Below are 27,390 nucleotides of genomic sequence, written 5' to 3'. Positions count from 1 at the left end.
CCCCCCCCCCACTCACATGCACACACAAGCTGTTTAGGCAATTCCTGTCAGGAAATGTAGGCAGCCACCTTTCTGAGGGAAAATGGAACTCTGAGAGGCTTCTTAACAGTCAAACAAACAAGAATTTATTTACAGGCTTGTTCTTCTCAATTTGATGGTACAGAGAGGTTTTAAGCGGTTCTTTTTCTGAGGCAGAGAATACTTAGATGTTATATTCAGATCTTAGTACTTTAGCTGTTTCACAAAAAGGCTGTTTCAGTTCTAAAATATACTTTCATACACTCATTTAAGTCCTTCAGGGTAAACCTTTCCTACATGCTCCTGAACAAGATCCCGAACCACCCATTACCCTTCAGGGTTTTCTCACTGGACTGGGGGGAAGCAAATCTGGGGTTTCTCTAAACCCTCTCTTGACTCTGCCAATTATGCTAACACAACCTCAGGAACTCTCCGGTCTCATTTCTAGGTGCTGTCTCCCCTGGAACAATTTCCAAGCCCTTTGTGTGGTCCTAGGATTGTCCCCGCGAATAGGTTTCCCCTCTTTTCTTTTACTACCACCTGGCCACCGAGTGAAGTCAGGATCTTTTCCTCTCAGGATCATTCCGCACGAGCAGAATAATGCTATGCCCAGACTGTGGATGTGTCAGGATCATGAGCCACATGCATGTATTGGGCCTGTTGCGTATGTTTTCACTGTTGCTTGTAGTTAACTAGGGCTTCCCCTGGCTGGAGTTTGGCATGCTCTTTCCTGGGACCTGGCTGGTGGGTATAATCTCGTCACTGGGGTGAAGGCCAGATGGCTTATTGTAATTAGTTGCTGATAGGTGCGCACTGGTAGAAAAATGAAACTGTAGGCGAGAACTTGTTCATGAGATGTTCAGGCCTTGTGTGAAAAGGGAGGGGGGATACTGAGTGATACTGACAGGTTGCTGCCCTTTCTAGAACCCTACAAGGTCACCTTCAGTCAGTTGTGACTCAATGTCACTTTCCATCGCGAATTCATTCTTGTATATCCCCAGTAGCTTATCGGGTTTCACTAAATGGAACTCCAATTTCATCCATAGATTATCCATCCAGAAGATATGTTGGGTCATTTCATGGAAACAACGGAGATGCTCATCATGCCAGACACTTATCCATGTTCTGACTGCCATGGAGATGGATGCCGTGGAAGAATAGTCTGACTGCCTCCAAGAGATGTTATTCCAGCAATTTATGTTTCATAAAAGGGTGTTGGTGAAGGTTGATCAGCTCGGTGACTTAAGTGATGTAATAAATAAGTTTTTTTCCTGCCTGCTGTTCTCATGGGTCTACTGGTGCAACATGGCCAGATGGACTTTGTGTTGATGTGATCTGAATACTGAATTCCCCACTTGGTCCAGAAGCTCTCTGGCTAAACTTGGGCCAGTTCTCTTTCTCAGTTTAGCAAACTTCAGGGGATTATTATGAAGGTGAGAACTGGGAGCACGGTTGAGTTTTTGGCAGAGTTCTTCTGACAATATCATGTCATTTACTCAGAGGAGATATTTATCTCCTAAACAAGCTTGAAAGGTAGTTTAAGCTGAGAGAGTTACAAGAAGGGCTAAAATTCCCTCAAGTCCACTCAGTGTTGTGGCTCAGCAAGAATTTGAGCCTGGATTTCTCAGCGCTGAACAAAGCTTTCTGGTCTATGCTGTTCCCTGGCTGTTTTCTTGGGTCCCCATCTTGGCATATCAGTGACTGGGTTTCTCTGCCATATTAGTAAATTGTCATGAAAGGAAGAGTCTCTTGCCCACTGTCGTTTTAATATTTCCAAATCTCACCCACTCCCCTAGTATAGGAAGCAGCTTAACCAACTGAAGGAAAGATATCACACGCATGTAGAGCAATACTAGCCCAGGGAAAACAATGGAATTGTAAAAGCAGGGGGAAATGAGGATTCTCTCGCTGTGTGTTTCTCTGTTGAACTGGATCACAGCTACAATCTGCAAATAAAGAGTTATCTTCACAGGAGCAGTCATGGGTTCACGGAGTCTTCTTTGCATAACATTTGCGAAATTACGGCTGGTTCCACTGCGTATGTTAGAAGAGCTAGAAAAAGGAGGTTCGGCAAGTAAGAAGTTTGAGAGGAAGAATAAAGGACACCTGACCCAGACCACACTTTTCTGACAGGCAAGAAGTCCAGCCCCACAAGCTTGATGAGCTACAGCCATTAAGGCAAGAGCCTCAGTGATCCAAAGAAATGGCCGTTCCTTTTGTCAATCAGATAGACTGAGGCACAACAAACAGAACCAATTTGACAATGTTTTCTAGACCACCTTGTGTCACTTCTATGGAAATATAACAAAGCTTGCAACCTCTTCACAAAAACCAGAATCAGAGTTATTCAACAAGAGAAACAATCTAATCAAATCTGTTAACTCAGGATGTAGATTGACATATTTAGATCTAATTTTAGCAAATTTAGTGCAATGTAATAGCTGGTGAGGCAATGTTTCAACTACGTTAGAATTACAGCTACATAACCTTTTAGATTTTTCCAGGTTATTAAACCTGCCATGTAGTAAGGCAGATGGCATGACATTGAATCTAGCAATTGTGAAGGCTCTCCTTGAGCAGGGGTTAGTTAGAAAATATAAGTAGTGGGCCATGCGACCCTGGTCAAGTGGGATTAAAAATTGTGTGGGAGAACAAGTTCTTTTAGCTGCTAGATATAATGCTGCAAATTCCCAATCTAAGAGTCGGTCTTTGAGTAGTTTGTACGCTTCTGAGCAGGAAAGAGAGCAGAGTGATTCAAGAGACAATCCAATTGATACAATTTTATTTTAAATTACAGAAAACCAGGGGTTAGCCTGTGTGTCTGGGAGTATTAAGGAAACAAGGGAATGTTCAGATGGAAGATAATGAAGACACAGCCAAAATCTAAAGGCTCTAAGCTTGTACTTGAAGTTCCGGGAAGGAATTTTGCCCAAGTTCCAAAACACATCATAGGGTCATGAGGGGACACAGTTAGGTAATGCCATAATTTGATGGGAAAATATGGATTGGAGAGAATTGAAATGAATGGTTGACAGCCTAGATCCAGATTGGAAACCCCACAAAGTAATTGGGATCTGACTCCTCCCATTGCAAATCTTTAATGCGGCAGGAATGTTAGAGTGCCCTCTGCTATAGAAAAAGTTGAGCATCCCAGAAGTGCTAGATGATGACTGGGTAACTATTGCTTTTTTAAGGGGACTCAATGAACGCATTGTGTGAAAAAAGAAGGCCAAGGTATTTAAAACGATTGGACCTGTTCGAGAAGGACATTGTTTTATTTCCAAATCATATTTCTTCATGGATCTAGTAAAACCCATTATCTCTTGGTCTTCTCATAGTTTATTGTTAGCCTATTGGAGTCAGAATCCTCTGCAAAGCACTTCTATAAGTCACTTCTAATCCAACTCTGGACCGAGAGAGTAGAACAGAATCATCTGCATAGAGCAGACTTGATATGCTGATGTGAGGGACAGTTTTAGAGCATTGAAAAATTAGGAACCAACCAGGGTTGAAGGGACATCACCAAAATAAAGCAAGGAAGAGAGTAGGGGCCAGCACAAACAGCCCTGCTTCTAACCCCCCCCTATAGTGGAGCACTGGGCCAGTAAGGAGACCTTCCTGAGAACATTTATCATGGCAGCTTGCACCTGCATGCAGTTGCCTTATAAGGAAGAGAGGAGTGTAGACTACCTGAATTCAAAAGCAGCAAAGCTTGGCCCAGAGGGAGTGATCTAGGAACAGTATTGGAAAGCTGCCTTCAAATTGATAAAGGTCATGCTCCTGCTTTGTGGCCTGCATGAATATTTGGTGACTAAATGCGCCAAGACTATCGCATGGTCAAGTGTCGACTTCCCTTTGGTAAATCCAATTTGTTCAATCCCGATTATTCATGATTGTAAGGCCCAATTCTGAAGTTTCTCCTATGGAAACAGTCATTTGGAAGAAATTGTGACTCAGTGATGGACCGCCTGGTTCATGTACAGGATGTCGAATGTTCAATCACTGGCAACTCTGGCATTTAAGGCCTTACGCGGCCTGGGACCCTCGTATCTTAGAGACCGCATCACCCCATATGTCACTGCACGACCTCTCCGTTTGGTTGAGACCAATTTACTGGTGGTCCCTGGCCTCTCAATGATGCTGCTGGCCTCCACGTGGGCCAGGGCCTCTTCCTCCAGCTGTCCGGGCCCTGTGGGACCTTGGTGAGTTCCGCAGGGCCTGTAAGGCGGAATTGTTCCCTCGGGCCTTTGGAGAGACTAGTTGCCAGCTGTACAACCCCTTCTTTTGACTCCTTTACATCTGGGCTTCTTTCCACCTAATGGGACTACTGTCCCTCCCTCCCTTGGGGAGGATTTGAAAATGGGGTTTTGTTGGACGTACTCTTTATTATTCAGACTGCTGTTTTCAGAAGAGATTTGGTAAATTAGTATTTACACTGGCTGAGATTTTTTATCTCTGTACACCACGCTGGAGTCCCTTTGGTGATGGGGCTGTATAAAAAATCTTAAATAATAACAATGGCCTGAATGAATCCTCCAGTCAAAAGGGGCTGGTGTAGGAGGTAGGGCTGCCAATTGCAGCCTGGGACTCTAGGAGACTAGGAGGGAGACACCTGAAAAGGACAGAGCTCAGGGGTGGGGGTGGATTCAGTGGGGATTTGATATTAAGAGTCTGGCCTCCAAAGAAAGCCTTCAACAGTACAAAGTTCTACAGTTGTGGTTAGACATGGAGATTTATGTACCCAAACCTAGGATTTATTGAATCTCACATAGTATATTCAGGCCAGAACAGCCTTGAATATGTCCCAGTCTGAATATGAGTAGATCCAAATGCCTCTTATTTGGGCTTTTTTTGGGGTGCAGTTTTACGTTTCAGCCTGCAAGGGTGCATTTTTAAAGCTAGGGACACCACAATTTCAGGGCCTCATCCACAGAGACTGTCCAGTGATTTGACCCAAGTTCGGTGAAGTTTGGTTCAGGGGGGCCAAAGTAATGGACCCTCAAGATGGGTGCCCCTTCCCCCATTTTTCCAATGGGAGTTAACAGGAGATGGTATCATCAGGACAGCCTCCGGAAGATACCAAGAAATGTTATGCCATTTAGCTTTAAAATTGCTACCAGGATAGGCACTCTTCTAAGAAATTGCCCAGTTCTCTGGTTGTGCAGTGTCTTGGCTCCATAGTAGCCACAATGGGGAATTTCTGAGTGTAAAATAGGCTTCGGCACATTTTTCTGGCAAGAGACACAAGTCTTTCATGGTGGCTCCAGGAGGCTCCTCCTGGTGGGCCAGTAGCATCATAGGCTTGGTAACCTTTGGTCTGGGTGGGTCTAATTTTATGAGCCCCTCAAAAGGCTTTATTTTGTTTCCCCACTCCTACACACATGAAGCCTGCTGGCTGGGTTCTCTGTAGAACTCTCTGAACTGGGAGCAAGTTTATCTTTATTCATGTGGCTTGTTCTTGGTCTTGCAGCTCTTTTGATGTCTGTAGTAGAGTAACCGTTAGCCTGTAGAACCCAGTTTAGGTGATTCAGTTCTTCTTGAAGGAGATGGGGTTCACCGATTCTTTTTGCATGATCTACCAAAGTTTTTATTGGGCTCCTTTTTTATCCTGGGTGATGATGTTCAACAAGGGAAGATGTTCAACAAGATACCCTTTCAGTTCTTCTTGAAGGAGGTGGGGTTCACGATCTACCAAAGTTTTTATTGTGCTCCTTTTCTGTCCTGGGTGATGATTGGAGTTTTTATGTAGATATCGTATATACTCGTGTATAAATTGACCCAAATATAAGCCGAGGCACCTAATTTTACCACAAAAAACTGAGAAAACTTATTGACTCGAGTATAAGTCCAGGGTGGGAAATGCAGGAGCTACTAGTAAATTTCAAAAATAAAAATAGATACCCAATAAAAAATGTTCTTTGAATATTTATTCCAAAGAAAAGGTAATGGTGTCAACACAACTTTAAAAGTTCCCAGAAAGTGGAATATAGAACTCTCACAGACAGTATCTCTTCAGAGTTCTGTACAGGGAAGATGCTCATCAAGATCCCCCTTTTAAAATATCCCTACAGGTTCTCCTTCAACACGGATAGCTTATCATGACACAGTGAAGATATGCCATGGCGTGGTGATGTGGCAGCCGCTGCCCCAAAGCAAGTCTTTTGTGCAGGTCTGCAAGCCCAGCTGGACAGGAAGTCCCACCTGCTTTCCAAAAACACTGGGTGAGGGGCTGAGAAAGGTGCTGGGCAGTGGTTACACCCCAGGGCACCCCCCCCCCCGTGTGTGTGTGTGTGGGGGGGATTCCTGCCACCATGGGCTCCAATGGCGCAGATTTCCCCATGAGTATGGTTGAACAAAAAATTCCTGCAGTATGTAAAGTTACATTTAATCTTCACACCTATTCACTGAATATCTAATCGTGGATGAAGCTACTGGAAACCCAGTGCAGCCGGGCAACAGCTCAAGGCTTTACCCGGTAGCTGCCTCTGTGTTCCGCATATACCGGGAGCAGGTGCAGGAAAAAACCCTCAGGCTCCCAGCCTCCTTTCGCCTCACCACTCATCCCCCCCCCCCCCCCGTTCATTTGTGTATAAGTCGAGGGGAGCTTTTTTCAGCACAAAAAATGTGCTGAAAAAGTAGACTTATGCACGAGTATATAAGGTATCTATCAGTGTATGTAGGTTTTCCTGTATACTGTGTGGACCAATTGTTGGTTTGGTTTGCGGATGAGGAAGACATCTAGAAATGGTAGTTTTCCCTCATTTTCTTTTTCCACAGTAAATTGGATGTTAGGATGGATATTGTTAGTATGGCCCAAAAACTTGTTTTAGTTCTTCTTCTCCATGGCTCCAAATTGTGAATGTGTCGTCCACATGACAAAACCATATAGTGGGCTTTTTTGGTGCTGTTTCCAGGGCTTGTTCCAAAGAATTCCACTGCAGCCTAAGGTGAAGAACCTCCATCCAAATGAATTAGTCATCTTAACTTTTGGCCAGTACATACAATAAGGGCCAGAGAACCACTTTTGCTGCTCTGAATTCCAGGGAGGAAGGGCAGGATATCAATGCAACATCGAAAGAAATATAAATGCAACATCGAAAGAAATACGTTCTTTGTTTATCAAAAGGTTGAGTGCTTTGGAGGTAAATGCACACTGGATCCTGCACACTCTAGTGACTGGAAGAACCAGTTGCAGATCCCAGAAAATTTAGGAGAAGAGCATGTTGACACTCTTCTAATTCCCCAAATTACACGCCCAAGGCATTTCTCCTGGGCATGTGTCTGGGAGGCCAAAGATCCAGTAAGCCATTAATCAAAGAGTCATGAAATTGTTTTTAAACCCGAAATCCTGAAATAACAAACATTGTAACTATTCGTGACAATACACCTCCTTGTTCTAGTATCTCTGTCAGCTCTCAGACTTGAGTGGGAAGGCATTACAGATCATGCTGACCAACTCAATAAATATATGTGGGTTTATTACATTTATTTATTTATTTATTTATTTTTACATTTACACCCTGCCCTACCCCCATAGGGTTCAGGGCGGCTTACAATGGCATAAAGCCTAAAATCATACATAAAATTCATATAATCAATAAAAACAAATCATAAAACCATTTAAAACAATCCAGCTAAATACTCCAGATGGCAAGACACATTGGGCCTTTCCTCACTTTTCCCTCGGCTGCCGTCGCTGCATGCAATTCCCAGCGTGCGGCATCCCTGGCGTGCGCCTGGGTGTCCCAGGATCATCAGAGCGCACCCTTTACAAGAGCGCCAGGGATGCCTCGCGCTGAGGGGGCGTGACAACGGCAGTGTCGGGGTGGCTGCGCTGTCGCCGCCCCTCTCGTGGGACCCCACGCTACTCTCCTCAAGTAGCGCGGGGCTTATGGGAAGTGGGGAAAGGCCCATTGTTTCTCCCATGGGAGGCTCAGGGGAGATATCGTAATTGGGAAGCATCAAGCTGGCTTGGGGGAAAGGCCTGGAGGAACAGCTCTGTTTTAGAAGCCCTGTGGAATTGGGCCACGCTCTGCAGGGCCCTGATGTTACTTGGCAGCATGTTTCACCAGACCGGGGCCAGGGCCGGAAAGGCCCTGACCATTGTCACAGCCGGATATCCCTCAGGCCTGGAACCACCAGTAGATTCTCCTCTGCCAAGTGGAGAGGTCTCTGAGGCCGATATTTGGAGATGCGGTCCTGCAAGGTCGCTTATAGACTTATAGGTTAACACCAGAACTTTGAAGATAATTCGGTACTCAACAGGCAGCCAGTGTAGATATTCTCGGACCAGTGTTACATGATCTTTGCTGGCTGCTCCTGTAAGCAGCCTCGCAGCTGCATTTTGGATGAATTTTAATTTCCAAATCATGCAACAAAGGTGGGCAAGCATGGAGCAAGTTGCAGTAATCTAGCATGGAGACGACTGTTGCATGGATGGCTGCGGCGCGGTCAGACTGGGAGAGGTAGAGGGCCAACTGCCTAGCCTGGTGAAGGTGGAAAAATGCAGTCTGTTCTGTTTTTGTGACCTGGTCCTCTAATGAAAGGGTAGAGTCCAAGGTCATGCCATGTCTCTTCACTGATGAGGCCGGATGGAGGGCCTGACCATCTAAGGCTGGCAATTGGAAGGTCCCAGCCTCTCCCCCTGACCCAGCCACAGGATCTCCATCTTTGCTGGATTCAGTTTTAGTCTGCTTGTTTTCAACCGGCCAGCTACAGCTTCTAAATGATGCTGGAGAGCAACAGGGGTGGATTTCGGCTGACCCTCCATTGTAAGGATGTTGCGTAAGGATCAGCGTACTAATGGCACTGTAAAACATAGCTCTGTACCAACTGTGCCAGGTGTCGCATGAAGATGTTAAATGACATCGAGGAACGGATGGCTCCTTGTGGCACCCAACACCTGATGTTGCTTGGATACATCCCCCCCCCGGATATCATCTGCAGGCTCCAGCCCTGGAGGAAAGAGGTCATCCAGTGCAAGGCTGTCCATCTAACTCCAGCGTCAGCGAAGTGGTGGACTAGAAGTTCATGGTCTATTTTGTCAAATGCTGTGGTAAGGTCTAATAATACCATCCGTGCAGTCCCACCTTGATCTGGTTGGAGCTGGAGCTCAATCACAATAGTGAGCAGCACAGTTTCCGACCAGCAAAATTGCCCCCACGCACCAAAGACTGCTGCAGACCCATGGGACACCCCTCGACTTGAGGGGTGACCAGTGGGCTCATGGCAGGCTGCTTGCCCAGCCCTGGCTTCTGCCAGCCTCCCCACCTCTATCAGAGGCCAGCCTTGAGTTGAGAGACACTTTGATTGGCTCCTGGCAGGGTCCTGGCCTGGCGCTGGCTTCTGCTGGCCTCCCCACCTCTATTGGAGGCCAGTCTCTGATAGACCGGACCCTACCTCCATTGGACAGGGTCTGAGTGGGGGGGATGTGGACAGGAGCATGGGGGGCACAGGGGCAGGAATGGGGGAGGCCCCCGGAGAAGGTGTTGCCGCTGGAAATAATTTCCTTCTGATACCCTCTGTAAACTAGTGTCTTGATTCCTTGTTGTGAGTACGCCACCACATTCGCTCCAGTCATCTCAGTTCCTGTTTAGTCCCCCTCAGCTCCTCAGTATACCAAGATGCTGATTTGGACCAGGAATGTAGAGGATGCCATGGTGCAACAATTCCAGTTGCTTTAGAGAGCTTTGTTTCTCAGCTTCCTACCAGCTCTTTGAGAGAGTCATCAGTAGGTGGTGACTTGCAGGATGTTCTGGAACCCCTTGGGGTCCATAAGTCTCCACAGGCAGGCCCAAATATGTGACTTCCTGTGTTATCCTCCAGTGGCGTAACTCCCATTGGGCAAAGTGGGCAGATGCCCAGATGCAGGTTCGTTTGTGGTTTTTTTCTATTTTCAGTTTTTTATTTTGGCCTGCAGGGGGTGCAGTTGTTAGTCTAGAAGCACCAAAATTTCAGAGATTTTTCGGGAGACTCTCCTGATGCTATCACCCAGGTTTGGTAAGGTTTGGTTCAGGGAGTCCAAAGTTATGGACTCTCAAAGGGGGTGCCCCATCCCCCATTGTTTCCAACGGGAGCTAACAGGAGATGGGGGCTACATCTTTGAGGGTCCATAACTTTGGCCCCCTGAAGCAAACTGCACCAATCTTGGGGGTGCCATCAGGACAGTCTCCAGAAGATACCCTGAAATTTTGGTGCCAATACATCCAAAAGTGCACCCCCTGCAGGAACATCCCAGAAATTTGCCCAAGCATCTTTGTTCTGCATTGAGTTTTCTGCATTGCTGTCAATGGGGGGGTGGGGTGCAGGTTGGGGGGCACATTTCTGAAGGCACAGTCTCAAAACTTTCAGTGTCTCATCAGGATGATGATAACCCCCAGGTTTGGGGCAGTTTGATTCAGGGGGGGCAAATTATGGACCCTCAAAGGGGGTGCCCCATCCACCATTCCAAAATGCACCAAACTTGGGGGGTAGTATCCTGATGATATGCTGGACAGTCTCCTGATGATACGTTGAAATTTTGATGCTGATATGTCTAAAAATGCACCCCCTGCAGGCACCAATGACCAGGCACAAATAAAAATTTTGGTGGTTGCCCATAGGGAGAGCATCCAACTCAGGTTTTACCCAGGGCTTCAGTTTGCCTCATTATGCCCCTGTTATCCTCAGCCCAGATATCAACTCAATACTTTGTATGATCCAAGGAAAAGGTTGCTTGGAAACTGATCTACTCTCTTGTTGCATTTGTGGGTAAAAAAAATGAAAGAAAACAGTAAATAAGAGGAATCCACTTTGCTTTACACACCTAAAGTTGACAGTGAAACTCTCAGGAGGGCAAGTGTGCTGAGAGACGTACAATGGCTAAAGTGGCATCAAATGAAAGAACAGAAGAAGGATCCCAAGTCAGGGGTGTAACAGGGAGGCTAGGTTTAAAAGGAGTGGCTTGTCCAGGGTTCCTCAGTGGCAGAGTGGACCCTGAGTGGACCCTGGTATAGCCAAATCCTAGTCCAAGTTTCTAAATATGACACCACAATAGCTTTAAGTTCTCCTAAATGTCAAGGCGCTGCCGAGAAGCAAGAAGCTCTTTCCTGGTTCCTCCTTTGGAACATGGGGTAATTTTACGAAATGGGTCATAGTTTTGGCAGGACTTTTGTCTGGGATACAGCCCCAGGGAGACTGAGTGGGTTCTTAAAGCACAGGGAGATTTCAGTGTGCATCATCCCTTTGGAAAGCTACTCCAACGGAGCTTTGAAAAGGCCTTTAGATGAGTCCTCTCTGTCAGTAGTGAGGCAGGAAATGCTGTGCAGAAAAGGACAGGCAAAGGGTCCAGCGCGGTGCTGGGACATGCATCCTCTGAGCCTTCTCCTCTTTGCTGTTTTCTTGCCGACTGTTTGGCTGATGGACCTGAAGGCACTGGATGAATTCGTGAACCTTCCTGACCCCCACTACAACTATACCATTCTGTCGAGAGAGAATTCGCCTTTCATTGCCATTGGAGTCAACATTGATAGCATCAAGGTGACTTCCCAGAAGTGGCTGGATGGTAAGTACTAATTCAAGGAATGATATTTTGACAGGTTTTGGAGTGAGTGCGGGGAGGGGGGTCTCTAGGCTGTCCTCCTTCCCCACCCTGAAGGCCTTCTGAAGGGGGATCCTTGCAATCTACAGCAAGACCAGATGATGGGGTGTGGGTGGGCTGGTTGTGCTGCTAGACTCCGCACAGGGAAGGAGAAAGTTGCCGCCCTCCCATTGCTCCCCCTGCTGCCATGGCTGTTCTCTTTGGCCTTTCCCTCAGGCCTGCACTGCACTCTGCTGTCAGTCATTCTGCCCTCCTTCTCGATCACACCAAGCTGGCTGGTACAGGAGGCTACTAAATAAACTGAACACAGCCCAACCCTGATTGTAAAACTACCGTGGTGTCCCCATGAAATTATTTCTGAAAACCTGCAAACCTCAGCCTGACTTGAGTACTTTTGTAGCATACAAGCGAAAAGGACTGATTGATTTGGAGGGGGGATTTCACCATAGGCTGCAATAGATTTTTTTTAAAGGAAAAACTGATTTTCCCCCCTCAAGAAGCTTACAAGCTCAGCCTCATGGTTTTCAAAACTCAGTCCTGGGCTGCAGTTTGTTTGTTTGTTTGGTTACTCTTCTAAAAGACTCAGCTACAATGAAGTGTTATTCAAATCCTCAGGCCAAATGTTCTGGGGGCATGTTTCCTGCAGCCCTGTCATCTTAAAGTGTGAAGATTTGCCAGAGCTCTTGCTATGGAGGGAGGCCTCCCACAGCCTGATGCCGGCTGCCCATCTGAGTGGCAGCAGGAGGAGGGATTAAAGATCTGCCACCGCTGCCCCGTGCTCATGGCAAGGGGTAGCTCTTATTCCTAGACCTGCCCGTTGTGATTGGCAGGTTGTACGTAGAAGCGGTATAATGATGTTGGCAACTTCACCAACTTCAAACGTCTCCCATGTCTTCACATCCCAACCCGGAAACCCCACTCGAACCCCCTGGAAGCCACTTCCCAGTTGAAATCTGATCAAGAAGCACAGTGGTTGCCAATTCCAGGCTCAGGGAATTTACACAGGTTCTACTTCTGCTGGGGGTAGGCCAGACAGTGCTGAGCGATGCAGTAGCTGTTATAAGTCAGCTGCAGCTGCATGTTCACTGAGTGGTCCCCGTTGCTCTCCCGTTGGACCCTTTTCTCGTTTCTTCACGTTGCACTCCCACACTCCAACCCCAACTCACTACTCTGCCCACCTGCCCATCCCCCTTCTCACAGCTCTGCCTCCCCACCACTTTGTCCTCCCACCTGTTCTTTTCCCACATCACTCGCCATCTGGCCACTCCCCAGACAGTCCACCCTCTGAAGCACTGCCACCACCTGCCTACTGCAGCAGCGCCCTCCCACTCCTGGCACAGCTCAAGTGATGGTGGAGGGGACTCCATTCCACCCACCTGACTGAAACGTTGGGGAGTAGTGGGGATCCTCCTCCCGCACCTCCTCACCACTCTGCCCTCCTTTTGACCTGCTTCCCAACCCTCTTCTTGTTCCTACCTGCAGTGTCACCACAAGTGATGCTGGAATCCACCCCCAAACAGCATCGCTTTCAATGGTGTTTAAACTAGAGAGCCCAAATTCTCTTTTTAAATCCACCTCAAAGGGAGAATCTGGGGTCCGCAGTTTAAACAACATTGAAAGTGATGCTATTTGGGGGTGGATTCTCCCCCACCCTGAAACAGCACCCCTGTCAATGTTAATACTGGGGACCTTAGATTCTCCCTTTAAATCCATGCCGAAGGGGGTGGATTTAATAATAATAATAACCTTTATTAGGCATTGAGAGAATAAAAGAAAGAAAACAAGCATTGACAGGAAGGGAGTGGATTTAAAAAGAGAATCTGGGGAAATTTAGTGAGTGACTGTTTCAGGGGTGCAATTATTAAGATAGCAGCACCAACATTTCAGAGTATCTTTGTGAGACCCAGGTTTGGTGAACTTTGGTTCAGGGGGTCCAAAGTTATGGGCCCTCAAAGGTGTAGCCCCCATCTCCTATTAGCTCCCATTGGAAACAATGTGGGATGGGGGCACTCACTTTGGGAGTCGATAACTTTGGACTCCCTAACCCAAACCTCACCAATCCTGGGTCATATAATCAGGAGAGTCTCCCAAAAAATCCATGAAAATTTGGTGCAGCTAGCCTAAAATCTGCACCCCCTGCAGTCCAAAAACCAAAAAACCACCAAAAATACAAAATCCCCTACAAATGAACCGGCAATTTTGTCGCCCACCACAAGGTGGCACCCTGGGCAGCTGCCCACTTTGCCCAATGGGAGGAACGCCTCTGACCACTTCCTTGATCAGGCTGCAGCTTTTAATTTACAGGCAACACTTTGCTGTTCTGAGTGGAATTCAACGGTCCCTCCATTTATTTTAATTTTGGTATTTCTTCTGAAAACTGGTTTCATATGAGAATTTTCTTCTCAGAGACGGGCCCTATCAAGATTGGTCAGGTTCAAAATTAGATATGCTTATACTAAGGGGCCACAAAGAACTGCATACTCATGCATGAACCTTTCAGACCATTAACATCATCTTTCAAGTTTCTGCTTCAATTGCCCTTCCTCATGAAATTAGGCGAGGGGTCTCTTGAAGTGGGTGGCTGTTGCACTTTCTTCGGGGATTTCATCTTTCTCTTTTTGTCACTGCCCACAGCTCAGTTCTTTTAAGGTTTTTTCTGATATTTTCTGAAAGTTCCCTCTGTTCAAACCTGTGTTTTAAAGGCTCTTTTCTATGCATTAAATACGGTATGCGTTTTTAGTTTAGTTTTCATTGTTTTTATATGATGGTTATTTTCTTTTAATTATTGGGTGCTTTGATTGCCCTCATTGGGCAGAAAGGTGACATACAGCTTTTGTTTATGATGATAATATGAACATGATGATGGTGATGGTGGTCTTGAATGGAAAATTCTGCATTTCTTTTTTCAGAATCTGAAGTAGATAAAGTGGTCTGGAGCCATACACTGAAGATTGCTGTGCCGAAATTTGGGAGTCGAAAAATATCCATTTCAGAATCTTGCCTACTTATGATCACAACCGATCAAAAGGATGAATTCATTTCAAATGATTTTTTTACACTTCTAGCCCTAAAACACACAGCTGTGGGAGCAAAATCGTACGTGCACAGGGTCACTAAGTGGGAAAAATCATTTTATCTTTGCTTGGGACAGCTGCTCTTGGGCTGTGGGTGGAGATGAGTGCTCCCAGCATGAGAATGAAGAACCATGACAAATGCAGATGCCCTAAACATATGCATGTTTGAATGTTGTTTGTAAATTTCTCTCTTGCTTCTCCTCTAAGGAGGTTAGATGGGCATATGGAATTCTAATCCCTCCTCCATTTCATTCTCCCTACAACCATGTGAGGTAGTTGAGTGTGAGAAAGATTGACTAACCTGGGGACTAAGTCTTTCCTACATAAGTCATTAAATCCAAAATGGTGGAATACAATGTAATTATAAATATAATTAAAACAGGAGTTTGACTGTCATAACCTAATCTATCTAGGGACCAGTTGAGATGGCTTCATGTTACTTCAAATTATCTTGTTTCCAGCTGTCTTTTTCTCAGAAGCCTTCTCCAATTTAAAGTCCAGAACCTGAGAGCTGATGTTATGCTCTATATGCAATGACTGTGGTTTTCCTGCAGGGTCGTGGCTATCCTGAGTGGGGCTCTTTTCCAGCCTCTCACCTTCAAGGTAAGTACAGAAGACCTTATCTGTGCTGAAAGTTCCCTCTGACTTCCCAGCTGAAAAGGCACTACTCAATTGGGAAGGGCCTAGCTTCTCTATCCAGACTGATCCAACAGTTATGTTTCTTTTCTTTTTTTGCTTCTGTGCCAGAATGATCCTTTAAGATGCAAGAACATCACTGGATATGATATAGTTGCATGTTCATGGCGGAGGTTCATAAATGACTCGACTGCCCCCGCACACGTTCTTGTGCAGTTCCCAATCGTCAAGGTAATTGCAAAAGTATGATCGTCGCCCCGAGCCATCTCTGGTAAAGGTGGCGTAGGTGCTGAACGGAGAGCGAGCAGGCACTCCCCTAAGCTCTTCAAGAGAGCCTGTCAGGCTTATTCTCACTGTCACCTCTGAGGGAACACTGATTAACACTGTAAGGAGATTTCACTTTTCCCTCCAAAATCTGTTTACTCTAGACAGGCTGGATTGGGCACTCTTTAAAAGACTCCATGAGACTTGTTAACAAGTTAATAAAGATGGAACGCTTATTTACAGATTTACAAGAATATTAGTTTCAGAGAATATAAGTTAAGCTCCCCTCCCCCAAGGCAGAAATACTTTGATTAATGTTTAGTTACCGACAGTTCTAAGTTAAATACCTTTGTTGTTACAAACAGGTATTTTGACAACAAATACCCTGTGAGGTAGGTGGGCCTCAAAGAGCTCCAAAGAAGTGTGAGTAGCCCAAGGTCACCCAGCTGCCGTGTGTTGGAGTGCACAGACTAATCTTAGTTCCCCAGATAAGCCTTCACAGCTTAAGTGGCAGAGCGGGGAATCAAACCTTGTTCCTCCATATTAGAATGCACCTGCTCTTAACCACTATGCCACTGCTGCTCCCTAAACTACTTTGTTCAGGGAAATGTTCCTTCCTCAGATGCATATACTTAGATATCCTACTCCTTCCACTAAAGAAGAGGCACACTGGGCTTCACAGAGCAGGCTCTGGGGTATCCCACCAGGATCCCACTCCTGACTCTTCCTATTGTGTAACACACACCCTCAGAGACTCTCTGGCTCGTATCTAGGTGTTTTCTCTGCAAATATCTATAACCAGCCCTCCATGTGTTTTATTGTTTCTGTGATTATATTTTTGTTTGGATTAAGGCTCAGGTTTCCCACTGCTGGCTTTCCCAGTCCTTCACCAGAAACGGGTTATCTAGTCTTTTGTGAAGCAAAGTTCTCACTCTCTCTGCTATGAGAACTCTTTCTCTCTGGCCTCTCCTGTCCCTTTCTGGCCTACAAAAACACCCTCTGTCCTTTCTAGACTGCTGGAGTCCCAGCCAGTCAATCAGGTGGAGCTCAGGGTTCACTCTTTACATTCCTTTTCTGTCAGAACTGCCCTTTAAAATTAAACCTTTCTTAAGCAGCCTGTCACAGTATCCCACCCCTTTGCCTGCACCAGAACGTAACTCACGAGTTTCCCATTCTGTACAGCACAAATAAGACATCACAAGGATGCAAAAAATATCATCTTGGGGCGGAAGTCTGCACAGCTTTTCTCCTAAAATGTTCTCATGACCTCTTTTTTTGTGCTTAAGCCATTCTATCTTGAGGACGCTAAATAGCAGACTCATCTGCAACCTTCCTTCCTGTTGGACTGTGCAGAGCTCAGGAGATGTCTTATTGTTCCTGCCTGACTGTTACAGCTCTCATCAGTTTCAGTTTCCCGCCCAGCATTTTATGGTGCTGTAGTGATTGTTTTGTTTTGATTTAAATGAGATATCTTTGAAGCTACACGGACACAACATAAGCATCATAGCCACTTGGAGGACTGGTCAGCCTCCCATTCAGAAGCATTGGGTAGACCTGTCCTCTGGGGTATAAGAGAACGAGCACCCATGCAGAGGACTGGTCTACCTAATGCTTCTTAATGGGACACAGACAAATTATCTTCAAGTTTTATTTATATTTATATTTATAGTGCTTAAGAACAATGAAGTCTACCATGAAGAACCGGATTCAATTTTTCACTCTTCCACATGAAGCCTGCTGGGTGACCTTGGGCCAGTCACAGTAAAGCTTTTTGAATTATCAGCTTTTTCTTCTGGTTTCTGGTTTGGAACCCAGAGATGTTGCCCTGAGGTCATGATCCTAGCAGGCCCTAGAGAAGACTCTTGTGGGAAGGGGGAAGAGCTATGGCCGTGGTGGCGAACATTTGGCACTGCAGATGTTATGGACTACAATTCCCATCAGCCCCTGCCAGCATGGCCAACTGGCAGGGGCTGATGGGAATTGTAGTCCATAACATCTGGAGTGCCAAAGGTTCGCCACCACTGAGCTATGGTGAAACATTTCCAGAAGTGTGGTAGGAAAATATTCACATCTCTTGGATCTCTGTTACCTCCACGTGCAAAGAACAAGAGCCCCCAGAGTGGTGTTTGCCCAAAGCAAAGTAGCATTTCAACAGAAATGGTTAAGCACTGTTGCCCTAGTTATCAAATTATAAGGGTTTGACTTCTCATCATACTTATCTGAATAAAGTGACACCAATTTACACCAAGCTTCTCAGGAGGTGAATCCGAGGAACTAGCGAAGATAGTGGTAGACAAGGAAGAAGTTCTGGCAGCCATTGATAAACTAAATGCTACCAAATCCCCTAGCCCAGATTGCATTCATCCAAGAGTTCTTAAAGATCTCAAGCATGAAATTGCTGATGTTCTCACTGTAATATGCAACTTATCCCTGAAATCTGCCTCCATCCCTGAAGACTGGAAGATTTCCAATGTCACACCAATCTTTAAGAAAGGGTCTAGGGGGGACCCAGGAAATTACAGGCCAGTCAGTTTGGCATCTGTTCCTGGTAAATTAGTAGAATCTATCATTAAAGATAAAATTATATAACATGTAGAAAAGCAAGACCTGCTGAGGAAGAGTCAGCATGGCTATTGCAGAGGCAAGTCCTGTCTTACAAACTTACTAGAGTTCTTTGAGGGTGTAAACAGACATGTGGATAAGGGGGAACCAGTGGACACTGTCTACTTGGATTTCCAAAAGGCTTTTGACAAAGTTCCTCACCAGAGACTATTGAGAAAACTCAGCAATGAAGGAATAAGAGGGGAAGTCCTCCTATGGATTAAAAACTGGTTGAGAAACAGGAAACAAAGGGTGGGTATAAATGGGAAGTTCTCACAATGGAGAGATGTAGGGAGTGGTGTCCCCCAAGGATCCATATTGGGACCAGTGCTCTTTAACTTATTCATAAATGACCTGGAAGTAGGGGTGGGTAGTGTGGTGACCAAGTTTGCAGATGATACCAAATTATGCAGGGTGGTGAGAACCACAAAGGATTGCGAAGAGCTCCAAGCGGACCTTGATAAATTAGGTGAGTGGGCTAAGAAGTGGCAAATGCAGTTCAATGTAGCAAAATGTAAAGTGATGCACATAGGGGCAAAAAATCCAAACTTCACATACACGCTACAGGGGTCAGTGCTATCAGTCACAGACCAGGAAAGGGATTTGGGCGTCTTAGTTGATAGTTCCATGGGAATGTCAACTCAATGCATGGCAGCTGTGAAAAAGGCAAACTCTATGCTGGGGATCATTAGGAAAGGAGTTGATAATAAAACTGCAAAGATTGTCATGCCCTTATACAAAGCAGTGGTGCGACCGCACTTGGAGTACTGTGTCCAGTTCTGGTCGCCACATCAAAAAAAGGATATCGAAGAGATAGAAAAAGTGCAGAGAAGGGCAACGAGGATGATTGAGGGATTGGAGCACCTTCCTTATGGGGAGAGGCTGCAGCGTTTGGGACTCTTTAGTTTGGAGAGGAGACGTCTGAGGGGGGATAGGATTGAATTCTATAAAATTATGCATGGGGTAGAAAATGTTGACCGAGAAATTTATCTCTCTTTCTCAAAATACAAGAACCAGGGGGCATTCATTGAAAATGCTGGGGGGAAGAATTAGGACCAATAAAAGGAAACACTTCTTCACACAACGTGTGATTGGTGTTTGGAATATGCTGCCACAGGAGGTGGTGATGGCCACTAACTTGGATAGCTTTAAAAAGGGCTTAGACAGATTTATGGAGGAGAAGTCGATCTATGGCTACCAATCTTGATCCTCCTTGATCTCAGATTGCAAATGCCTTAGCAGACCAGGTGCTCAGGTGCAGCAGCAGCAGAAGGCCATTGCTTTCACATCCTGCATGTGAGCTCCCAAAGGCACCTGGTGGGCCACTGCGAGTAGCAGAATGCTGGACTAGATGGACTCTGGTCTGATCCAGCAGGCTAGTTCTTACGTTTTTTTGTACAAAATCAATGACTCTGGTTTGCAGCATGTTGCTTGTCTCATAATTATTAGCTTTGCAAATCCTGCTGGGCTTTGGAATAAATTAAAAACTTTTTCTTGGGGTGGTCTTTGGCTTGTCTCTGTGAAGATGTACCACACAAGCAACCTCTATGCCAACATCTCCTGCTCCCCATGAGCCTGCTCCTGTTTTGTCTCTCTCTGCAGGCCGTTGTGAGAGCCATGGACACCATCACAGACCACGTGAAGAAAGAGTATGGTCAAAATGTCACAAAGTTTACATTAGCAGGCCTGGGCCTGGTAAGTGTGAGTGGATAGTCTGAGGATAGCAGTTGTTGTTCAAACTTTGTTATCGTTATTGGTGTGTTTTTGGGTTATCCCCCTTGTTCCATTTTCGCAATCTCAAATGTTTATTTATCTTTATTTGCATAGTTGTATTCCACCTGCCCTAATGAGGGCTACTAAGAAAACTAGCAGCTGCTGGGTGACTGTTTATTTCTTCCCCACCCACTTTCATCTCCATCTTCTACCCTTTTCTTCTTCTTGAAGGGTGGGTGGATCTCCTGGCTGACAGCAGCAGTTGACAAGAGGGTTGAAGCAATTGCTCCCGTTGCCATGGATTTCCTGAATTTCACAGAGGTGAGGTTGAACTGGCAGTCAAGTATCCCCATAAAGCAAGTTCTCTAAAAACATTCCCATCACAGACAATTGCCAGCAGTGCCTTCATATCCTTCAAATGAACATACGAACATAAGAACAGGCCAGCTGGATCAGACCAGAGTCCATCTAGTCCAGCTCTCTGCTACTCGCAGTGCCCCACCAGGTGCCATTGGGAGCTCACATGCAGAAGGAGAAAACAATGGCCTTCTACTGCTGCTGCTGCTCCCGAGCACCTGGTCTGCTAAGGCACTTGCCATCTCAGATCAAAGAGGATCAAGATTGGTAGCCATGAATCGACTTCTCCTCCATAAATCTATCCAAGCCCCTTTTAAAGCTATCCAGGTTAATGGCCATCACCACCTCCTGTGGCAGCATATTCCAAACACCAGTCACACGTTGCGTGATCTGAGATTGCAAATGCCTTAACAGTCCAGGTGCTCGGGAGCAACAGCCGCAGAAGGCCATTGCTTTCACATCCAGCAGGTGAGCTCCCAAAGGCACCTGGTGGGCCACTGCGAGTAGCAGAAAGCTGGACTAGATGTACTCTGGTCTGATCCAGCTGGCTTGTTCTTATGTTTTTATGTTCTTATGAAGACATGTTTCCTTTTATTAGTCTTAATTCTTCCCCCCAGCATTTTCAATGTATGCCCCCAGGTTCTAGTGTTATGAGAAAGAGAGAAAAAATTATCTGTCAACATTTTCTACCCCATGCATAATTTTATAGACTTCAATCATATCCCCCCTCAGACGTCTCCTCTCCAAACAAAAGAGTCCCAAATGCTGCAGCCTCTCCCCATAAGGAAGGTGCTCCAGTCCCTCAATTTGTATATTGTTTGTGACCTGTTTCCATGATTTTTCTCACAGCTGCCTAGTCTCTCCACACTTGGCTGCTCAATGCAATCGATAGAAAAAAGAAAAAAATTATTTAGTAATCTGTGTTTTTATTGCCTGATTCTCATTTTCTGAAGTCTTTCAAACACCATTACCGAGCGTATTGTGGCTGGTCGTATATGATGAGACCTTTCTATAAGATGAATATAACCCAAGAGTTGGACAACCCCCATTTCCAGGAGCTGGCTTCTCACTTGGACCCCATGGGTAAGGAAGCATCTTTGCAGAGACACATTAAGTTTTTGGTGAGAAAAAGAGCAGTGATGGGAAGGAGAGTTTCAGAGGGGCTCATTGACGTCCATCAGTGATGGAAAGGGAGGCCCCTCTTGTCTGGTAATGCTCTAGAGCCTATTTTAAATGCCTAATAGAGGTGGTTGTGGTTGTTGTGAAGGGAGGCCCCTCTCCTTCTGTGGTGAGCAGTGCCTCTTCTTCAGTTCTGTTCAACTGGAATCAGAATTGGGGTGGGACTTTCATCCACCTGCCATAGCAAGTAATCTTTGGATTTTCCCTCTCCAGAATACAATGAGCGATATGCGAATGTAACCAAGTACATAATCGTTTTGTCGGGGGATGAGTTCTTCCCACCGGACAACTCACGATTTTATTTTTCTCAACTGGAAGGCAAGAAATATCTCCTGTAAGTTCATACCCCAAACACCATTTTTACTTTCTGAAGGGAACAACTGTTGTTTTTATTCCTGAATCATAATGGTGGCAGGAATGGCAGAAATCCTGAGGAATTTTGAAAAGCAGCATAATTTTAGATGGTTGGTAGTATTAAATTGATTGTATCAACAGAGCCTGTTCTCATGCAGTGGTCCCTTTGGGTGGCTAGATACCACCTGACTTGAATGACTCAACTAGGCCTGGCTTCTGACTACTGTTCAACAACAGCACACAAGCAGTTTAGAACTTCAGAATCTGTCTGGGAAATCCAACTTTAAATTCCTGTTTAGCTGAGGAAGGACATTGGGTGATTCTGCCCTAGTCAAATACATTCAGCCCAACCAACCTCAGAGGGTGTGTTGGGTGTATAAAAAAGAGAGGAGAAAAATGTAAGCTGCTTTGGTACCCGCTATGAGGAATGTTGAGGTAGAAATAAAATACGTACATAATAATTGTATCTGAAGATGGGAGGCAGGTAAAAGGTAGAGAAGGAGAGAAGGAGCCATGGAAAGGGGAAAGGACATGGGGTCACATCCGACCAGACTTCAATCCTGTACACAAAACACAAATCTCGATCATAATTTTCCAAGGCAGAGGGTTGCCAGGTGAGGCCAAAGGGAGGAATAGGTGAATATGGAGGGGTAGATAGAACAAGATTTTGGCTGCTGGAGGGGGGGTATAACGACTGAAGTATAGTTATGGTCGCCAACTTCCAGGTAGTTGCTGGGTATTTGTTGAGCCCTGAGCACCTCCAGGTGACACAGATCAGTTCACCTGGAGAAAATGGCTGCATAGGATAGATAGGAGGGCATTAAACTCAGCTGGGGGTCTACTTCTGTACTAACACTGTTCCTCCCTAGGCTCCTGCCCTTCAGATATCCAGGTACTTCCTGACTGGAGCTGGGAACTAATCTCAGTAGTGGGGAGACCCATTGTGATTTCTGCAGCCAGTGCTGCTAAGGTGGAGGAGTTAGCAGGTATGTGGGGGAGAGGCTAATGGGGCAGAGAAAGTAGTGGAATGGCGGGGGGGGGGGCGCAAAAGAGAGAGAAAGTGACAGGCACAGAGAGAGAAAGAGAGTAAGAAAAGGGGTGGCCGGAGAGCAAAAGAGTGAGAGACAGAAAAGTAGGGGAGGAAGCAAAAGTGCAGGGAATGGGATAGCTGCTCTCGGGTCCCTGCATGCAAATCTAATTCTCAGATCCCTGTGTGCAAATCTAATCCTCACCTTTGCCAAAATTATGGGTATTTAAATCCAAGGAAATGAGGCACGAACAGAGAAGACACATCTTTCTTCTCATCTGAAAAAAGGCTATGGGAGTTTACCCCCCCCCCCCCCACACACACACACATAGAGATTAAAAAAGTAGCCACTCTTGTAACTTCAGGAAACAAACGCCCATGGTAGCTTTTGCTTGGCAATTATGAAAGCATTGCTGTTTGGAGCCTTGGTTCCTGTCAGTGAAAGCCAACAGGATGAAGTAGAGCCCCTTCTAGGTCTTTTGCAGTTTTGGAACTAGGTCTGCTTACAATCATAGGTGACTTGTTACTCTGCAAATTACATGATCGTCTCATCAAATCATAGAATCATAGAGTTGGAAGAGATCACAAGGGCCATCGAGTCCAACTCCCTGTTATGCAGCAATACCTGATCAAAGCAGTCCTGACAAATGGCCATCCAGCCTCTGTTTACAAGCCTCCATTAGCCAACATTAGTCCTCCTCCAGTTTGCTTTTCCTTTCCTTCTCCTTTTCTCCCAAACTCCTGAAACATTATCGCAAGTGGTTCTGAGATTCTGCCAGGTCTATTAACACACTGGGATGTAGTTCATCAGGCCCAGTAGATTTGAACTCTTTTAAAATAGCCAGGTATTCCAGTACTTCCTCTTTATTTCTTCTGTGCTGGATTTCCCCTACTGTATCTTCTGTTCCATTTTTCCAAGGTTGAGAACTGTGTTCCTTTTGGAAAATACAGACGCAAAGAAGGTGTTGAGTAGCTCTGCCTTTTCTCTGTTCTCTGTTAGCATTTTGCCATCTTTTCTACTCAGTGACCCTGTCATATTCTTTTTCTTTCTTTTTTCTGTAAAAATAACAAAAGAATTTCTTTTAAATTGTTTTTAACCTCTCTAGGAAGCCTGAATTCATTCTGTGCTTTAGTGTTTCTGACTTTCTCCCTGCACTTCCTGGGAATCTGTTTGAATTTTTTGTTGATTTCCCCTTCTTTCCATTTATTCTATGTGCACCTTTGAAATCTCAGCTCAGATGAAAGTTTTTTAGACATTCATCCCGGTTTCTTTAGACAACTCTAAATAATTAGGAAGGGAATTGAGAATAAAACTGCAAAGATTGTCATGCCCTTATATAAAGCAGTGGTGCGACCGCACTTGGAGTACTGTGTCCAGTTCTGGTTGCCGCATCTCAAAAAGGATATTGAGGAGATAGAAAAAGTGCAGAGAAGGGCAACAAGGATGATTGAGGGACTGGAGCACCTTCCCTATGAGGAGAAGCTGCAGCGTTTGGGACTCTTTAGTTTGGAGAGGAGACGGCTGAGGGGGGATATGATTGAAGTCTACAAAATTATGCATGGGATAGAAAATGTTGACAATACTAGAACCAGGGGGCATTCATTGAAAATGCTGAGGGGAAGAATTAGGACTAATAAAAGGAATCACTTCTTCACGCAACGTGTGATTGGTGTTTGGAATATGCTGCCACAGGAGGTGGTGATGGCCACTAACTTGGATAGCTTTAAAAAGGGCTTGGACAGATTTATGGAGGAGAAGTCGATCTATGGCTACCAGTCTTGATCCTCCTTGATCTGAGATTGCAAATGCCTTAGCAGACCAGGTGCTTGGGAGCAGCAGCAGCAGCAGCAGAAGGCCATTGTTTCACATCTTGCATGTGAGCTCCCAGAGGCACCTGGTGGGCCACTGCGAGTAGCAGAATGCTGGACTAGATGGACTCTGGTCTGATCCAGCTGGCTTGTTCTTATGTTCTTATGTTCTTAAGGTTGACTTTATTGCTCCTGTGCCTGTTCCTGATCCCCCCTGACAAGAGAGAGAGAACGTCAAATCTATTCTGTAGCTTCAGACTCATGAGCGGTTCCCTGGTCCCTCTCCTTCTATGGTCAAATCCCCACTTGAAATTTGCATGCAGATCCAAACCTGTTCATTGTGAAACTGTGTCCTCTTCATCGGAGTTTCTCCCTCCCCACCACAGCAATCACACAGCAGAAACACCCAGTTGCAGAACTGTTAGCAATCCCCACTACCAGGCGAGCTCGCTTCGCCGGTCTCCCCTGATTGGCTGGTGTGCCTTGATGGGGCGGGACCTTTTCCCACTGCGGAAACATACGTTGTAGGGGCATGATAAAAAAAAAACAGCGTGTAAAAGTTTAACATTTAACTGGGGTGCTGTATGATTTCCGGGTTGTATGGCCGTGTTCTAGCAGCATTCTCTCCTGATGTTTCGCCTTCATCTGTGGCTGGCATCTTCAGAGGATCTGAAGGTTCAGATCCTCTGAAGATGCCAGCCACAGATGCAGGCGAAACGTCAGGAGAGAATGCTGCTAGAACACGGCCATACAACCCGGAAACCACACAGCACCCCAGTGATTCCGGCCGTGAAAGCCTTCAACAATTCATTTAACGTTTAACTGTTTAACTGTGCAAGCAGTCAATCGTTACCTGTGTAAACCATTAACAATTCAAAGTTTCACACTGTTTAATGTTTGCGTCCTCTTCTGCTGGCTGATCGCAAAAGCAGAAACGAAACCAAGGAAAGGCTGCGTACGCATTGCAGCGTTGATTGATTGCCCGAATTCCGTGTCACACTCCAGGGCAGGAAATGAGTCAGGGTTTCAACCCTCATCCCTCCCCTCGGATCAGCTTTGAACTGTGTTAATGGGGTCTATGCCACTTGCAACCAGGTCCTGCCAGAACGCGGATTAATGGGGAGAACGAGCACCAGAAACGGAATCTGCCATGCAAGCAATGGGGAGGTCGTCCCTCAAACCTAGTTAGTTCGTGTTCTGAAACCTGGCTAAGACGGTAGTGGGGATTCGACCTATGAGTCGCATTCCTCCAATTGCCCACCTCCTTTGTTTGCGAGCTGCCATCCTCCTCAGAGAGATCCTCATTGTATTCACCACCCAGTACCATCTGCTACACTCTTTCCAGGAAATCCTTGTTCTACTTAAAAGACAGAAGGGTAGATATTTCCACCTGATGATGCTGGACCTTCTCCTCCAAGAGAGCAACCAACTTGAACTTGCTGCAAGTATAGCTACCCACATCCTCTAGCAAAAAACTGACATCCCGTAGCTGTTGCAGGTGACATCAGCAACTTCCTGACCAGCCATATTCAGTTGTCTTAAATAGTCCAGAGGCATATCTATCAGCCTCCCTTTCAAAAAGCCCTCTCCTAAACTTCCCCACAAAAGACTGTGCATTAGCCTTGCCTGTTTAGTTAAGCCCCCATTCACTGGGCTCCAGAGACTGAGACATAGACCCTTTCTGCATGGCACAATTGCACTGGGTTAGAACTGGAATCATACATACCAGGGGTATTTTATCCCAGTTTCTGTCTCCGCACGGCTCCCTGCTTTTTCCCAGGAGGCGAGTTAGGACCACCATTTATCACCAGTTGGAGCACAGCAACACCATCAATGTCTTGAAATTGATGTCAATTTTGAGATCAATTTTGTAGCTCCTGGCTTTAGTTTCTACGGATTTATGCCTATCACAGACAACCATGTGTTCTATTTGAAAAGTGAATGGGAAGGGTGTATCTGGGGATTACATGGTCCAGGATATTTGAAACCCTTTCCTGTTTGATGTGCAATTTGCACAATCATCCCGTAGCTAGTGGACAGTTTTGAGCTTGTAGCTTTGAGGCACATCATGCACAAATGGATGGATGCAGTCTTTTATTACTGTAGATATCAGGTGGGGAGGGTAGGACAGGAGGAAAAAGCATTTCATCGGCAGAAAAATTCTCTATATTTCAACCCAAGTAACTAAGTGCTTCATATATTTGCTACTGTTTCTTTCCAGAATCATGCCAAACACTGATTATTTGAATTTACAGAAGAACAAACTCATGGCGAGAATTGCCTCTTTTTACTTCACGGTGGTTGAGAAGATATATGCACCTTCCAAGATCTCCTGGGAGATGAACATGGTGATTGAAATTCATATTCAGTAATCACCTGCTGAAAGATACAGACATGGATCTAGTTTCTTTTTTCCCCAACAACAATTGAAAATTTTGTTTTGAGGTCTTGTTTTATAAAAAAAAAATTAGAGCTTGGCTATGTACAGAGAAGATATATCCCCAAGAAGCAAATAAAATAGGAAGGGCAGCCATGGCTGCTCTTTTCTGACATCCCATGCTAGACTTCCTTCCTTCCTTCCTTCCTTCCTTCCTTCCTTCCTTCCTTCCTTTGAAATCAGCTTTTGTTGTGCTGTTTTATCTTCTCCTTCTATCATTGATCCCAAGTTGCAGGTAGTTGCTGAGGTGCCTGCCCTTTCCTGGTGACCATTTGCTTCTTGTCCAAAGCCTCTCTTCCCCTAAGCAAAAAGCTAATCATGGCCTCCAAGTTCCATAGGGAAT

At 45.6% G+C, this 27,390-nt stretch overlaps 2 protein-coding genes across 2 annotated transcripts in view; one reads left to right on the top strand and one right to left on the bottom strand.

The window, feature by feature from the left end:
* Positions 1-27,390, bottom strand: part of LOC125431257 (autocrine proliferation repressor protein A-like) — a 315,545-nt gene that overhangs the window by 131,526 nt on the left and 156,629 nt on the right. The gene's annotated exons all lie outside the window — the stretch shown is intronic.
* LOC125430514 (autocrine proliferation repressor protein A-like) overlaps positions 14,673-27,390 on the top strand; it is a 435,445-nt gene continuing 422,727 nt past the window's right edge. Inside the window, exon 1 of the mRNA XM_048492474.1 lies at positions 14,673-14,692. The gene's annotated coding sequence lies outside the window, so the exon portion shown is untranslated. The remainder of the gene's footprint in view (positions 14,693-27,390) is intronic.

Source organism: Sphaerodactylus townsendi, linkage group LG04, assembly GCF_021028975.2.
Source record: "Sphaerodactylus townsendi isolate TG3544 linkage group LG04, MPM_Stown_v2.3, whole genome shotgun sequence".
Taxonomy (NCBI): Eukaryota; Metazoa; Chordata; class Lepidosauria; order Squamata; family Sphaerodactylidae; genus Sphaerodactylus; species Sphaerodactylus townsendi.
Note: the sequence above shows the minus strand (reverse complement) of the source record. Positions and strands in the feature narration are given on the sequence as shown.